The following is a 17,449-nucleotide window of genomic DNA, read 5'->3' as shown; positions in this document are numbered from 1 at the left end:
TTTTGAGCAGGGAAATTTCAAAAGATGTTTTGTTGTAATTTTCAACTTTTGGAAATTAACTAGAAACTCTGGAGGAAGCTGATGATGTGTGTGGGCAGTAAATGTAAATTGCTTGATTGGTTATTGTTTTATCAGGAATTATATTGTATCCAGCCTGAACCGAGGGTCGCTAAATTCTTTGTCCCTCTACTTAGCTTTCATTTGGATGTAAAACTGGCTGCATCACTGCGGGGAATTCAAGAGAAACAACAACAGGGCAGCAAATAATGATAGTAGCAAAAGCAAGAGGGGTTTAATAAGTAAAGGAGATTTAAAGTCTGCATCTGTAGTACTATGTAAAAATTACAGCTACAGTGCAATCTACCAAAATCTGTTATTTATAAACGTATCATAAAAGCATAAACAAACACAAAAAGAAGGTGCTTTACAAAAGGAGCAAATCATCAGCACAACAATAACCAACACTCAGGGGAAAGAAAATAAGAAGAAACTTGTATAATGCTGCACTTTGGTCAAAGCAGTGGAGCCAGTTAAAAATGCTACATCTGTATGTCAGTCTTTATTCTTTTGACACATATACAACGTAGATACAACGTAGATACACGTGGGTCTATGTTGGTCTGCGTGGTGTAACTTTTATCATCGACCCAAGTTTGAGATTTGAGACTGTTTTTTTTTTCAGGTTAAAATATTTTACATGGATTTCTCGTTTTCCTGCTGACAGGAGATAGCAACATTTTTACAGGTGCACTTGTGGGATGTCAGCATGTACCTCTGCAGTGTTGTAAATGGACAATTAATTTTTAGTATATTATGGACCTTGCATCTTCTTTTGTTGACAGAATTTGAAAGAACGAATGCTGTGGTTTTCTCTTTTATTTGGGTTCTCAGACTTTTCACATTAACAGGGCATCAAATATGTTTTCTTTGGCAAAGGTTATCTGGCATCTCTCTCTCTCTCTCTCTCTCTCTCTCTCTCTCTCTCTCTCTCTCTCTCTCTCTCTCTCTCTCTCTCTCTCTCTCTCTCTCTCTCTCTCTCTCTCTCTCTCTCTCTCTCTCTCTCTCTCTCTCTCTCTCTCTCTCTCTCTCTTTTGGCACATCTTTTCCATCAAGTTTCCTATGCCAAAGGAGGCTTGTGTATGTCTCTCTGACTCCAGTGGCATCTCACAGAAAGTCCTGTAATTGACGCCTTGGGAACAAGTTGGTTTTTTTGGACCTGTTGCGATTTGCTCTCTTTCTCCCTTCGTGGGTTCTGCACAGTTATTTTGCAGCTCACTCCATCTGGAGGCCTGTAGGAGAAACATTGAAGTACAATTAAGAGATGCTGAGACATTATTCTACCTTTAAATCCTGGGCCCTTGGTACTACAGGGAAAATTATAAAGCTGTTTCTCCAACAGCTATTTTAGTAGAGCCCCAACTAAGTGCACCTATGCAGATATGCAGATACGGGAAGAACAAGCGACTCCACACAGAAAGGCCTCGGCCTGGATTCAGAGCCTGGGCCTTCTTGCGATGCAGCAGTGGTGCTAACCACCTTGCCACCAGGATATCCTTGTGTCAAACAGAGCTTGGAAATTATAGAAATGTTTTAATAAGAATGTAAATATGTTTTTAATTTTTTTTAAACGAGAAAGCACACATTACAACCTGCTTGCATTACATAAACCTCAAAGAAATGTATCATCTTCATCTGCTACGTCTAAGCTTTCAGACACTTTATCGTGTGAATGAATGCTTTTGCTGAGCTAAGGCCAAGCAAAAGGAAGTGCAATTAAGCCACCAGATAATCCTGATGACAGCAGCAAAAAATAGCTATTTAGCTTATGGCCAGTAACTGTGGTCAGGACATTTTGACCTTACTCATGTGCAGAGTGACCAAGAGAAATGGGGGTGGGGCACAGTGCATGGCCCACTGATGAAAATTGGCTGCACTCATCTAAAGAATATATGAGTGATGGACAGTAACGGGTCTCTGCAGCAGGTTAATGTTTGCAGCTGCAGGATAAATCACACCGTCAGTGAACTCGCCTATCAGCATGGTCTCACTTTGCTTTTTAGCTCATACCTCTTTCATGTAGAAGATGGTTTGAATATGTTGCAGTTTATGCAGAAAAACAGCAGAGGTTGTGAAATAAGTAACATAATGCAGATCTACGGTGTTGTCAGTGATGTTCTTTGACAGCTTTTGGTGGTGCAGAGGTTGGAATGGGTTTTATACTATTAGAGTCTTTACTATAAAATACTGTGAGACAACGGTTGTTGTGATTTGGAGCTCTATAAATAAAGCTCAATTAATCAGAAGTATCTGTAACCGATTGATTGAGTGGTTTACGGTACGTAGATATGGTGCAAAATATGAAATTGTAATTCTTTAGACCTGCAAATTGAAATTCTGCAAGGTATTCAAAGAAATTTGTCCCACACATCATTATCTATTACAGATTTGGTGATAATACTCCAGGACATCATTAGTCATGAAAGTTTATCCAGATTCAAGCAAAACATGTCAGAATAAAATTTGTGTTTCTGCTGCTTGTACTTAAGAAAAAATCGTATCTAACGGATGTGAGTCATCTGGAATTTCTAGTGAGTTGTTCCTCTTGTATACAAAGGTTCTGGTCTATAAATATTTGTAGAAGTCTTAATATATTTGATATATTATATCGAGCTTCCAGTGAGTCAAATGTCCTAAATTCCCCATTCTCAAAGAGGTCAAAGATTCTAACAATGCCAGTTCTTTGTCAAAGTGTAAACTTTGCAAGATTATCTGTCAGTGTTGTTATACGATAAAGAGGATGAATATTATAAATATTTTTGTTTCCTCCAGGCCCATAATGCATAAGTTATCACATGGTTGTTTTTCACAATGTGTGAGAGCTCTTTCAGGTTCCAAGGATGAGGGGCTACTCGGCTGAAAGCTCATGGTGGTCAGACGAGCAGATGGTATGATAGGAGTAACAGAGCAGGAGGCTCTCAGAAGGGAAGGAATGGTGATGTGCAGAAGAAAATTAAAAATGAGAAGCAGAATCTTAAAATGAATGCGTTATTTTACGATATTTTGGTGGTTCTAATGTTGTCATGTTTAGATTTACAAACAGCTCATGCTACAAACCCCGACGGTACCAAGCAGCAAGGCTGAATTCAGGCTGGTTCATTATTTCTTCCACTATTTAGGATAATTATTGCCAAATTACTTTCTACCTACATATTAGCCTGATTTCTTCAACACATTCAGTTAACGCTGCTAATTAGTGAGAATCATTTGTTAATGTCAGAACAATGTCATCGGCGTACAATAAAATGTTATTGTTTGTTACCCACTGTTATTTCTTGAATATCTGGATTTAGCCAATGCTAAGGCTCCTAATCAGCTGTGCCTCTTTTTATTTTGAAGGGAGCAGATAGCAGACACATATCTTCCCATTCAGTTCTACTGACTTTTTCAGCCTCAGTGGAAACAGCAGCACCTAACTTTTTATGGGTGCTGAGATAATGAATGATATAGAGTAGGCGTCTTTTGTTATGTTATAGGATTCAAGCCCTAATTAATCTTACCTCATCTTTTATTGAAGTTAGAACCTTCTCTCCCCTGAAAGCCAGTATCTTGGATAATACTTATACATATTGGCTCTGTACACTCATTCAGGGAGTCTGGAGTCCACAAATGGGTTGTTAAATACCTCTATCAGTAGGTTATAAATTTTCTCCTTGTTTCTCCGTGTTCTCCACGACATTTCCCCGGCTGAATTGCAGAGAATGGGTTATCCATTTCCAGCATGGAGATGGGGATACCAAGAGGCTTTGATAACTGTGATACACGAATGATCCACAAACCCACCTACACCCGTATCGATCTCTAGGCTCTACGATTTAGTGTATAGAATATTTTAAAGCTCTCATTAATTCAGGAATTATTGGCTTGTCTTTGTTTATTCTCAGTATAGCTGTTAATGAGGTGAAACTGGTTTAAACCTTCCTGGTTTAATAAGGGCTGCTTCTTATTTTGTTGTATAATAAGCTTCCTTTAATTCTAATTGGATTCTTTTATTTTACTTAATATTCTATTTCAGCTTCTTTGGCAGCACAGTCCTTTTTTTCCTGACTTGTATGCAACATAATCATGCCACTCATAGAGAGTAGCATTTTATTTAATTTTTTTATTGGGTTGTATGCAATTTGTGGGAAAAAGGACTCTCAAGTCTATAGTGAGCAATAGTTTTTGAAACATCTGATTAAACAGATGTTATGTCTTAATAAAGGCTGTACTATAACATTTGGCAGAATGTTCAGTGGCTACTAGTTTAGATGGACTCCATATAAATCAAGTTGATACTCATTTGTCAACATGAACTAGAAGTCACTTTTTTAAAATGACTGTGAGCTAATGATGTGGGGCTAACGACACTTTAAATGATCCATTGATGGAAAAACAAACTCTAAAGACCTACATTCCTCTGCTTTTGCTTCCTATTATTGAATCCTGTTGGGAGTTTTTGGAAAAACAGCTTACTGTAAATAGAACACGCGCCTCCACAGCTACTTAGTCATCACTGACCTCCTAAGTGTCAACAGTCATGAACCTGCCAGCAATTGGGACACAGTCACTCCCAGAGCGCTGTCACTCCCGGGGCATAGAGATCCATCACTGCAGCCGGATGTTGCTGCAGTGGGGAGAGCGTGAGTCCGCTGCTGTATACATCCAAGCACCCAAGAGCCCTGACTTCTTGGCTTGGCTGGCGGGACAGCAGACTTCTCACCCGGGAATGGGGGAGGAGGAGGAGGAGTAGGAGATGAGTTCACCACCGACCATATCCCCATCTCCTCTGCTCATTATCATCAACACACACCCTTCACCTCCACCCCTCCCTCTCCCCCTTTTCTGAGGTGTCTGGTGACTCTGGCCCGTGGTATATTGCTCCTCCCTTCATCGTGGAGGAGAGAAAAAGAGGCTGCAGCCCACTACTACCATGTCCCAAGGGCCCCTTTGCTTGCTTTGCCTGCCTGCCCCTCCTGCTGCTCAGTACAGCTGTGGCTCAGTACCAGACCCTGACCAGCTGGGATCTCAACCCTTCCAGAGTCAAGAGGAGGATTGTGTGAAAGCTCTTCAACACTCTTATTCACTCTGCATTAGCTGAATTACACTGACTCTAACTACAACTGCCAAGGCTACTGGTGGAGCTGAGGAAATCCTTTTTTGAGATGGCTATGGCACCTCGGGCCCTGGCACTTCTGCTGCCCCTGGTGCTCATCCTGCTGAGCCCGGCACCAACTCCCACCCTGGGCGGATGCCCATCGGCTTGCCGGTGCTCTTTTGCCATGCTGCAGTGCCTGGAACCCAATGGCATAACCAGCATCCCGCCGCTTGCTTTGCAAGAGAGCGAGAACGTGACAGAGATGTGAGTACGATGTGCACCTGCTCTGCATGTTCCTCTGAATGAGCATGAGTGTGTCAGATGTGCTCACATGCCTTGATGTTGGTTGTCAGCCAAGCTTGATTTTCTCAGTTTGTGTTCACCTTATGTTGTCACTAAAACTTGTTTCAGTGCCAGAGTTTTGGTTTTAATGGGGCAATTTTCCAAAGCCTTCACATCTGATGTGAATTCTCACATTAGGGCCACATTTGTAAATAATTTGTGGGCTTTTTTCAGTTTAAGAGAGTTTATATGTCTGCTCTGGGTGTTTAGCTCTACAGTCATAGCTAAGGTTGTGCATATGCGTGAGATGGAAGCAGAAGTAGCCCATAGACAGAGTTCAGTAAGACACATTGACTTTATTCTTCTTTTAATGCTAATGCGTTATAAGTTTCTGAAGTTCAAATGCACATGTACTTTTGTTTTTCATTATTTTCATATTAAAAAGTCAGATACAGCTTGTACTGTGGTAAAGTGGTCTGTCACAACGCTGGTGATGTCTGGTTGTGCCTCACAACATCTTCCATAATTTCTCATCTCCAGAGAATGATGTCATTGCTAGCCAAATTTAGGTTCCTCTTGAGGTAAAATAAAGCTTCTGCTATCTGAGATGCATTAGAATGTCAGTAATTTAGACACTTTGGCTATTGGCAATCAATACTGGATCTGGAGCTGACAGTAACTGCCACAGAGTGATGGAAACTGATGTCTTCCAGCCAGTCTGTGTCTGTGTCCCTCAAGATCTTCAGTGGATCTCCTCGCTCTACTTTTGGCAGTTTCAAAGTTTGACCTCTTTTTGCTGATGATATCTCAGGTTTGAGTGCAAAGTTTGCAGAATAATACAAATTTATCGCATCACATAAACTATGTGATGATTTCTTGTTAGTTATATTTAGGGGAAGGAAAAAGAAGTTGTAAAGGTGCATTATAAAGTTTAGGTGGAAAAAATATTTACTTGATGTGTCATAGTTAAAAACACATACTAGACTATCCAAACCATGTGTAGAAAGTATTTCTTAATTTTTGTGGCTCTAATATAAATTCCATTCTTGAATGATTGTCTGACCCGCTAAGGTTGGTCTGACCGAGTACGTCTTCCTTTAGTGGGCTTCAGTATGTTGGTAAAATATGAAATGGAAGATGGCTGATCTGTTGATTTTTTATTTATTTATTTTTTGGTTAGTTAGTTCTTCACAACCAGACATCACGCTTTAAAAAAAATAATCACCCAGCTGATTGACAGGCAGACCCTGGGGAATGTGCTTGAGCAAAACTCATGAATAACTGAGATGAATTGAGATTTCTCAGTCTGCGACAGCATGTCTGCAGCAGATGACTGTTATTTAAAATTGGCTTTTTAAAACTTTGCACTGAAAAAGAAGTAGAAAACTGACCACCTGTGATTCAAAGAAAGCTGCTGTATTATTATGCAACCTGCCATCAGCTCCAACATGGAAAACTAAATGTCACTCTCCGCACCGCCACGCTGTTCTCTCTTTGTTCCAGTTCCCGGATCTGAGCAATTAGCACCTGTTAAGGAACTAAACTTCTGAAATGCTATTTCGTTGGAGAAAGTCAATCCACTGCCACTTTCTACTTCTATTCACCTATACTCCACTTCTTTTTTCCACTGTACTATAGCCCCTCTATCACAGGTGTTTCCTCGTATCTGCAGCTGAACATGCTTGGTAGGGCTCAGGTTGAGGCTTGACATTCTCTCTGAAATCAATAAGCGAGTGGGCTTCTGTTTAGCGTGGTGCTCTACATGGCAGCAAACAACAACACTTCTCTGTATTGGCGGTGCAAGGGAATACAGCCGATATGTGGAACAAACAAGGGGCCATTAACTGTGGAACACAGGCTGAAATTCATCATAAGCTGAGTTATAAATTCAATTTTGTGAATTGCCAGTCAGTGCCCCCACCCGGGAACAATAGATGATATACAACCCACTTGGCTCAATCCAATAAGTAAGGGCGATGGGTGATCCTGGGCCCACCTGCCCTGTAATCATATTATTGCTGTGTGGGTCAATCAGACATGAATAAAAAGGTTTGTGTGTTGCAGCTGACATACAGCGAACTGGGAAGTTGAAACAACAGCACACGCTGAAAGTGACCATCATTAATTAGAAATTAGCACAGGTATGTTTATGGCATAGGTCCAGTCTTCTCTTTCTTTCTTATTAATTTTTTGATTGCATAACCTCCACTTTTGCTACAAAATGACACATTTTTCAAATCTGTGAATCATAAGCTGTAGCATAACCATAAATTATCGAGAGCTGACCTTTCTATTTGGTGTTTGCATGCTCATCTTTTGCCTTTGTGGGTCTTTTTGGGTTCTCCTGTTTCTTCCCACAATCCATCGATGCATGTTAGGTTAGCTGGTGATTCTAGATTGACTTTTTCTGTGGATTTGACAGTTAGGGAAGGCTGGTGACCCGTCCAGGGTTATCAAAAGGTGACTGTAGTTACTGTGACGTCACCTATTGGTTTCTGGCATCCCATTATGAAGCCTGGAGATGAGCATTTCCTTTCATTTTGAAACATAGTATCACCAAGATTTACTAAGTAGACTTCTATGTTTTATTTAGAGTGACCGGAAATGAGTGACTGGGCCAAAAAACTTATCAGGAAAGTGTTTACCGGTGTGAAGTCAGACTTTTATTGGACCAAAGTTTTATTGTCGTTTCAGATAAAATGCACATTTAAGGCACTTTAATTTTTCCAACAGAGAAGCTAATCCAACCCCAACAAATAAATTCAACATCAAACCTTTATTAAGAAAACTGGAGTGGAGCAGAAACCAAATTGTGGAGTCTAGAAACCCCCGTGCCTACATCCATCTTTTATATACCGTCTATGGCAGCAGTCCCCTTTTATTCGCCACGGACCAGTTCAATGTTAGACAATATTTTCACAGACCGGCCTTTAGGTGTCGCAGATAAATACAACAAAATAAAATGATATGACCAAGACAAAACCTGTGGTATTTTAAAAATATAATAATAAATGAGAATTCACAGTGTAATTGTGTAACTTTATTAGCAGCGTCCTCCTGAGATGCACCAACAACGTTGAGAGTAACATCCTCCTCTCTGCCCCTTAATGCTCTCTGGTTGCTATGGTAATGCCTAGATATTTTTTTCAAAATAACAAAAACAACTACAACACGGGAAAAGACCCAGGGAAACCGAGTTAACGATAAAAACCCTGAAAACCACAAATTTCACACCCAAGCCCCAACTCTCACAGCCCGGTACCGAACGACTCACGGACCAGTACCAGTCCATGGCCCGGGGGTTGGGGACTGCTGGTCTATGTCACAGCTAATGTCATTTCAGCAGAAAAGTTAATTAAGCAAAAATGTAAATGTTGTTTGATGTTTAGAGCAGTGATATCCGATATCCTTGCTCTCAGGGATTGCTTGTAGATAATCTGTCCTCTTAGCTTAAACTTTGGCTATCGTCAGCGTGAGCATCCATCACAAGGATGCATGACAGAAAGTAAAGAAAAGCATTATAGGTCCCCTTCAAGCAAACAGCATTCATCAGCTTTTGAATCATATGTAGGATCTCACCTTCAGGGTCGTTCTACACGTCCTCACATAGCCCTTTCAGCTCATGTCACAGGTTTTGTTGGAGGAAAATGGTTTGTTAGTTAGCACGAAGCTTTTCTCAAAATATCGTTTCCCATTTTAGGTAAAGGTTGTATTTGTGAATTTTTTTTTTAGCGGCTTGGATTGAAATTTCAACAGCTGAACTCTTCTGAATAATTTGCAGCTACGTAATCATTGCTGAATGTTTTTAGTAATTGCATTAATCAAAAATACTCTTTTACCTCAGTGAAAAATATTTTATTTTGAAAACATGATATTTTCAGTGTTTTTATTCTTTGTAAGTATTGCTTTTTTATTGCCTAAAATGTGTTGGAGAAAAAAAGATCACACTGATGATTTAGAATTCAAAAACTCACTAAAACTTATCAAATATGGCACACTAGGCATTAAGGGGTTAAGATATTTGATTATCATTCAGTGGCATTGTTTCATAGGTACATAACCACTCAAATGTTTGATCAGAAAGGCCATAACTGACTGTCATTAATCCAACTAGTGATCATAGATATTTATTTTCTATTTAGATATACAACAGGTTTATCTAATGCAACTTCATCATATCAAAATACTAATTGATCACTGAAAGAAAACATTTTCTGGTTGTGTTAGCACAGCCTAAAAGTCCTGTGCTGATTAAGGAAGCAGTTTGGCTAGTCGAGCCTCTGGAGCTTTTTGTGGGTTTTATGAGAAATTACTTTCTTTTGAAATTTGTCAGAGTATTCCTGGTCTAAGAAATGAAGGCTATTCCATGTGGAAAATTGCCCCCGAAAATGGAAGATTTCATAAAACAGTGTGTACTACTCCCATCAGAGAGCAGGGCAAACCGGCTCTAAACAGAATAGAAAGAGAAGTAAGAGGCCACAGTGCACCGCTGAGCAAGAGCACATCAGAGTCTGAGAAACAGATGCCTCATAGGTCTTCAACTGGCAGCTTCATTACTCTCAAAACATCAGTCTCAACAGTGAAGGGCCAACTCCAGGATATTGGCTTCTAGGCAGAAAAAGGTACATGTGAGATTAAAGACTAAAGAGAACAGATAGAAATGGGCAAAAAACACAGGCAGTGGGCAGATGATGATGATGGGGAAGGGTGTTATGGACAGATTCTAATGTTTAAAGATGTTCCCACTAATGACACAGAACATGATATTTTGGGGGGTGTTGGTGGTGGTAAAGTGGGAGATTTGTACAGGATAAATCACTTCATTGTACAAGACCGTGCAATATCTTATGGATGTTAATTGGTTTGAGCCAACAGGACAGTGGCACAAAGCACAGCTCCAAACTATGCAAGAGCTATTTAGAGAAGAAGCGGTCAGCTGGTATTGTCTTCAATGGAGTGTTCAGCACAGTAATCATATCTTGACTATGTGCTCATCAGACCAACTAAACCAATTATAGCCTCAACAGGAACCATGGGGTGAAAAATGGATCCAATGCACAAGTGGCAAAAACAGCAGTTATTCAAGTTGTCAAAAGCAAGTCAGTTCCCTTAGAGCTCAGCATTAAAAAGCATCAACGCCAGCAACAACTCGCAAGTCGTCGAAGAATGCACATTTTTCCTCGAGACCGGTGGTAGCCAGTTGGTCACTGACTGGCTTCCATGCTGGTGTGACTGGTGCCTAAAGTAAACCTCTGGCTTTGAATAACCAACATGGCGGGTGCCAAAATGCTAAAATTGAAACTTCGAAATGCAGAGGTGAGGCGAGTTTTGCAAAAGCAATGTTGTTTACTGGTGTTATTGCTCTCAGTATTCTGTTACTGTTATTTTTCATAGTGACAGTTTGTTTTTTACATTTCTGCATATTGTTTCATCTATGTACGATAGAAGTGCGTTAATACTGCAGAGAACCCATCTTTCTTATTATTTGTAACAAAAAACTTGTGGTTGTTTAAACATTCCCTTTCTATTTTTCATATTCTTCTCTATTGTGCTTGCCTCAAGGCAGTCTCCAGAAAAGGGCATTATTTTTATATTTTCTATTGATTCTGGCCATTTGGTTCATTTTACACTTTCTGAAGGATACTATAATGCATTCAACAAAGGGCTAAAAACACTCACATAAATAAAATCCTTCAATTTTTGTATCTACACATCTTTTTAAAAGCCCATTAAGTAAGTGTCCTCCTGAGCAAAATGAGCAACATTTATATGGAGCCTAGCAGGGACTGGAGAGTTGGAGAAGGGCACAGAATGAGGTGGACAGATCTCCAGTGAGATCCTTGGAAGGTCTAAACGGGCCATCTATTCAGATATCTCCTGAAAAGAGCTGGCTGTCCTTCCATTGAGTGCTACATCGATCTGCGGCTCACTAGTTATTCTGAGGTAGGCTCTGTCTGGAAAAGTGGAAAGTGACTCATTGAGAAGAATTTCCCGTTCGCCTGGCACATCTTAGGGCATTATTTTTCCCCCCACATGAGTGGCACATTCGCTTTTATTAGGCTTTGCCATTTGTGCGTCCCTGGACTTCTTGCCAGGGTTTGTCATCTGCTCTTAGTCTGTTTTGTGGGTGTTCAAGTTCCAGGGTTGCATGTCCCAAACTGTTGTTACTGATGCTTTTTGATATAACCTTCATTAAAAAAAACCCTTAATTATATTACACTGGACCTTTGTGCACATCTGAAACAACCTATTGTAGCTCGCTTTCCACTCCGATTAAGACAACTTTATTTTCTGTGCTCAAAGTCAGAGTGCGCGCCTGAGGTGACCATACTAAGAATATCTGCTCTCACTGAAAGTTTGAGCTTTTGGTTGATATGAGCTGATCTCATCACTTGAAATTTAGTTTGATCTTTGTAACAGCATACATATGAGAGAACATTAAAGTATAATTGTTGCCTTTTAACTAAGAAGCTGGTATTTGTATAACGTTGACATACTGCAGGTCAGTTTGCTAAGAGTGCAGAAAAAGTGTTTTAGCTTTTGCTCATGTGTGACTTCCAATCTTTTGACCGGATAGTATATTTTCATATCTGTTTAAGATAACTCTCATGTGAGGTAGATCTGATACATGTCTGACATACTGACCCGAGTGAAGAACCACTGGGATGAAACTGGTTTCCATGATGCTGTTCACGTCACATCAAGTAGCTGCCATTGCTCTTCAAAAGGCCATAGTTACAAAGGTGGCTGGGATCCTCTTCCTCAGTGTCATGATGCTGACTTCAGTGGCTTCCAGGTTTATTTCTGGACAATGTTTTGTGTGATGTTTTTGTTACTGTTGTTTTGATTGTTCAGTTGCTGCAATCTTATATTGACTATGCATAAAATAATTGTTACCAATCAGAGGATAAAATCAAATCTGAAATATAAATCCTGCTTTAGCTTCTTTTTGTTTAATTTAGAAACTTTATGTCTTTTCATCGTGTTTCTTGGGGGTTTGAGTACAAAGCACCTGTTTTTTTAAATGTAGTTATTTCTCCTTGTTGCTGTTATTCCTGCATCTTTCCACTGTTGGAATTCCCCCAAAGAAAACGACTTCTTTTCTGGTCTGAATCAAGTTCAATCAATCCTTTTATTAGTCTTTTTTTCTTTTGCATATTTCCTATTCAGTATGAGCTTACAGTATATGAATGTCTACATAACAAAAGACTGAAGGTCACAACACAATACCTTCATCTAACTCTCTCTCCATCACTTTCTGTCGTCCTTTCTTTATTAACTAGTTACATAGAAAACCAAGCCAGCCTGGAGAACATAACAGAAGTCGACCTTATCTTCTACAGAGAGCTGAAAAACCTGTAAGTCATTCTTTTCTCTCAACTTATTTTGAGTTTGTCAACCTATACAACTGACTGATCTGTCCTCTTATCATTATTGTGTGTGTCAAGTTTTCTATTCTCACACTATACTTCAGTCAGAAAACTGATGTTTGAAATGATTTTCCTACAGCAGGAGAATAGAGGTAGACTGGAGTCTAGGCTCTGAGCACATTACTTCCCGCAGATATGATTATCTTGCTCAAAGCCTACAGGTGGATGCTTAGGCAGAGGAGGGGTTGAACCAAAAGGGAGTGATGAAGGGCAGCAACACTCACATATCAGAGGGATAGATGGGACATTTTTAGTTTAAATAGACTCACAAAAGCAGGATTGGTTTATTACCCCTGAAGAAAGTGAGGCATGTGCCTGAACTAGTTTGCAGGATTTGCTCCATTTAGTGTTTACTCTATTACGAGACAGAAAGAAAGCTCAAAGCTAAGATAAAACAGTCAAAGCTTATTTTTGGGAACAAAATTAAGCTCCAGCCTCAAAAGTATGTTCGCATACTTCCCAGACTGTGTATCTGAAAGTGAAATGATCTTCTTACTTCTGAGTTTGTGCAGAAATAGACAAACGTTGAGGTTGTGTGGTGATGCAGTGGTTAGCAAGAAGGTCATAGGTTTGAATCCGCTGGCTGACTGAGACCTCTATGAGGATTTTTGCATGCCTGCATGGGTACTCTCCTGATACTCAAAGGACTATGATGTTGCATGCATGACATGTTTGCTAGTTTAACTGGTGATTCTAAATTGGCTGCAGGCGTGAATGTGATGGGCTGCTCCAATGTTTACCCCACCTCTCAACAAATGATAGTTGGGATCGGCTCCAGCACCACCATGCCACTCTAAATTGAATAAATGGTTAAGAATGAAAGGATGAACTAAAAGTCAGATACACTGTGTTCAAAATGATTAAACGACAAGGATTAAAGTTGTTTTCTTTCCAACAAAGAAAAACTTGATTATATTCCAAGTGTTTTTTTGCTTCTTGATTTTTCATGTTCATTGTGCTTTATCATCCTCTGCAGCACGGTCACATTTTGCAAGCTGAGGTTCATCTCTGCCTACGCCTTCCAAAACAACCTCAAGCTTCAGTATGTGTAAGTGTCCTTGTTGATACCGAAGGATTGTGTTCCCCGTGTCGTGTTTTGACCTGTGGGCCGGTCATCCTGTTTGTCGCTGTCAGTCAGCCGGCTCTTTGCACATGTCACATGAGATTCAGACAGCTGTGTCCTCCAATCTGGAAAATCATTTTGGATGCACATTAAACCATGAATGACTTTTTTTTTTGCATTTTATTAAATACATATTAGTTTATACTTTCATGGCTGATTATATTATATGGTACTTTTAATTCAGTTGTCTGCCTGTGCAAAACACAATTAATATATAGCTTCAGCTTTCCATATTATGTGGATTTATGATCATTGATTAGCAAGAAATTGAATATTACATGGATCAATAGTGAAAATGGTTCATAGCTGCAGTCCTAAAGTCAGTTATTACTGATAAAATATCTGCAATTATAAAATTTGATCCAGTTATAACCACCAAAAAGCTAATTAGCAAGAAGCCTCATTGTTAATTACAGCCTCTACATTGTGTTGCATGAAATTATTTTTTCAGTCTTTATTTTTCCAAACATTGTAGCTTCACAGTCCATTCCCAGCAATAAATAATACCAGGAAGCCTTATCGACCGAAACCATCAAATCTGTCTATTCATCAGCCAGCGACCCTTATCGCCACCATCTTGTCCTCATCATTTTACTGAGCGTGTGCAACATGTCCAGTGTTGTTTATCTGAAAGACAGCCGGGTTTCGAGGACCATAGATGGAGGGGTGGTGGTGGTGGTGGTGAGGCAGGCAGGGTGAGCTCAAGAAATTGGAGAAGACATCCACCAGTCACCTTTTACTCGCTCACTTTGGCGGATTATCGACAACTGATGCATAATAAATACACTCCACTAAGGGTCCATTATCACTTAATCAATATTTCACTGTGGAGGGAGAGGGCGGCTGGGTTTGGGTGGAGTGTAGGGCTTTCTGTGTGACAGATGTGTTTCTGAGATTAAGGCTGACTGATTGCAGCCAAACTAAGCACTGAGCAGGGAAGCTCAGTCGACTCCAACCCCTCTTTTCTCTCTTCCTGCTCTCATTGTTGTACGAACAGCAAAAATGCATTTTGTAAAAAATGCTCATATAAATTGCAAAAAGAGAAAAAGAGAAACGAGCTGCTGTTCGTGCCTCTGCTCTGCCCCTGTGGACCGGGGGAAGAATCGAGTCTGGTAATGGATAAGCCCCAATGGCTAACCCATCTGACATGAACTTTTGGGGGCAAGGAAAACAAATAATTGAACCCTTGGTCCTGTCAGAGTGATTATGTATTGGTTTCCATTTGGACGCTCCCCAGTGTGGCTTTCTGTCATCTTCAGAGGGAGGTTTATTTACAGGCTGATTCCTGGGAAGTCTGAGGATCATTTGTGGTGATATTCAAGTGGCCTGAGAGGATTGACTAAAGGATATGTAGCATTCGATTACAGTGTTATTATTGTAAGTCGGCATATACGGTATGATTTGATTCATCACCATATTTGAAATGTTTTGAAATCTTAACAAGGAAACAGAATAAGGAGTGTGTTTGGGTTGGTAGGTAAAATGAAAAAGACTCCCGTTCCTACATTTGAGGTCTGGCGTATTGAAATTTGAGCTAAATTGTAGTGGTAATAGTAGATATTGATGATGCTGTAGACAGCTAACACCAATGTGATGTCTCCGCGGCGTGAGGCACAATGATGTGTGCCCCATGCAAAGATGTTCATGATGATATTGCTGATGTACTGAAGTTAAATTGGCCTTCTTATACTTTTATTTTACATCAAACACATGTACACATAAGGCTTTAGACTGCTCTGAATGCTTGATTTGACACTGTTGTGTTTGTTCTTGGCTCCGTCTGATGTCAGTAAGAGCAGATATTCTAAATATAGAAATCTCAGCCACACAGCAGGGGTGCAGCCAGTCAGAAAGTTAGCTTAAAGGGAGGATAGCTCCAAGGGAATAGGACAGGCTTGTTAAAGACAGCTGTCGAATGGAAAGGCTGCACTGGATGAAAAAAGGAAGGATCAGAGCAAAATATGTCCCATTTAAAAAGAGAGATTATGTCATTGTAATCTTTATTTTCTTAATCATCTTAATTTAGCATGTTAACAATATTAGCATGTTCACTGTTACAGCTAAGGCTGGTAGGGATGCAAGTAATTTTGTGTTTGTTTAAAACAAATTGTAACCTATTAAAACTTTCTCAAAACACAGTTGACCTTCTAAATGATCAGAAACGCAGAATTGATGACATTTAAAGGAGCATAAATGTCTGCTCCAAATTTAGCAGCAGTTCATCCAGATGTTTAAGAGACGTGAGACATACAAGTTAAGATAAAGAAAGAGTCTGTGACTCATTCTCATTGACTCATTCGCTGCCTTTGCTACAGCCGTTTGGCCAGTAAAAACCCAGATGTCTCGGCGGTTTTCATAGACATTTTTCAGACATTTCTTCGATACATGTGAAACTTTTTTTCTCGATATGTATTTCTTTAGCGTATTTGACTCCAAAGAATTACTGCTGGGCCCTGTCCCTCGCCCCAGAAGTGTTTGCGAACTGAACTAATCACCTAATGTACTGAACTCTAAGCAAACACTGAGAGATGTGCCGGGGGTGCTTGTGAATGTGGCTTCTCGGCTGGTGTGAAATACGTGCCAAGGTAATTGATCAGGACCCATTTGGATGCATTAACGTTTTCCACTGAGTGTAATTCAAGGCAGGTACACATTGTTCTGAAAGCGAGCAATCAAATCACAGCGTGACTCAACTGCAGAACAGGGCCAGATTACTACAAAGAAAAATAACATATTTACTCGAATCTTTCCTTTATTTCGACTCGTAATAGCTTTGTTTTGGTTTGTTTTTGGAACCGCGCTCCTTCACAAAGCAACATTTGAACAGACAGCACAATAAGACAACTATTGTCTGTCTGTGCTGCTGGAAAGGTAAAATCCAGACACAGCAAAGATGTCACATGTAAAAGCTTAAGGTTAAATGATATAATGGCTGCATATCAATGGAAAATGCAACAAAGGAGAATTAAGAAGTGTTCACAATGTCACCTGTCTTCTCTTTTTGTTTGACAGAAACTTGGCATCAAACTCTCTGGAGCACATCAGCTGGAAGGTGTTTCATTTTCTGCCTCTGCTTAACCTGTGAGTCCATTTAGAATTTGGAGTAAGAATACGCTCTGTCATCTAAACCATTTTAAATTTGTGTTAGCTAGCGTGGTAATAAAAATGTAATAATTTTCAAAGGTACAACTTGGGTAAGCAACTGTTCTGCAGCAGCAGACCGCATGAAAAAATATGGCCATTAGTGCCAACACATGACAGAGCTTTGTGGTTACCCTCATAGTTGACCTCAGCTCTCCATCCACACAGTGTGCATACAGTCAGTTGGTCACATTACCTTCACAGAATTGCTCTACAAGCTTTAAGTTACCCAAGTTGAATTTTCTGGATAAAAATAGAGTGCATTTGGAAGAAAACTTGACTGCACCAGGCGCAAGAACCTGCAGCTGGATGGCTTTGAAAGTGTGACAATTGCAGAGA

General features: G+C 40.0%; 1 protein-coding gene across 1 annotated transcript in view; it reads left to right on the top strand.

Annotated features, from left to right (window-relative positions):
• Positions 1 to 17,449, top strand: part of ntrk1 (neurotrophic tyrosine kinase, receptor, type 1) — an 89,453-nt gene that overhangs the window by 34,736 nt on the left and 37,268 nt on the right. The window contains exons 2-4 of the mRNA XM_085472275.1: positions 12,700 to 12,774; positions 13,823 to 13,894; positions 16,982 to 17,050. The gene's annotated coding sequence lies outside the window, so the exon portion shown is untranslated. The remainder of the gene's footprint in view (positions 1 to 12,699; positions 12,775 to 13,822; positions 13,895 to 16,981; positions 17,051 to 17,449) is intronic.

The sequence above is a fragment of the Copadichromis virginalis genome, linkage group LG11 (genome assembly GCF_057382275.1).
Source record: "Copadichromis virginalis isolate Kocher_CV1m ecotype Utaka linkage group LG11, C_Virginalis_male_GT1.1, whole genome shotgun sequence".
NCBI lineage: Eukaryota > Metazoa > Chordata > Actinopteri > Cichliformes > Cichlidae > Copadichromis > Copadichromis virginalis.
The sequence above is the reverse complement of the archived record's forward strand: the minus strand, read 5'-3'. Positions and strand labels throughout refer to the sequence as shown.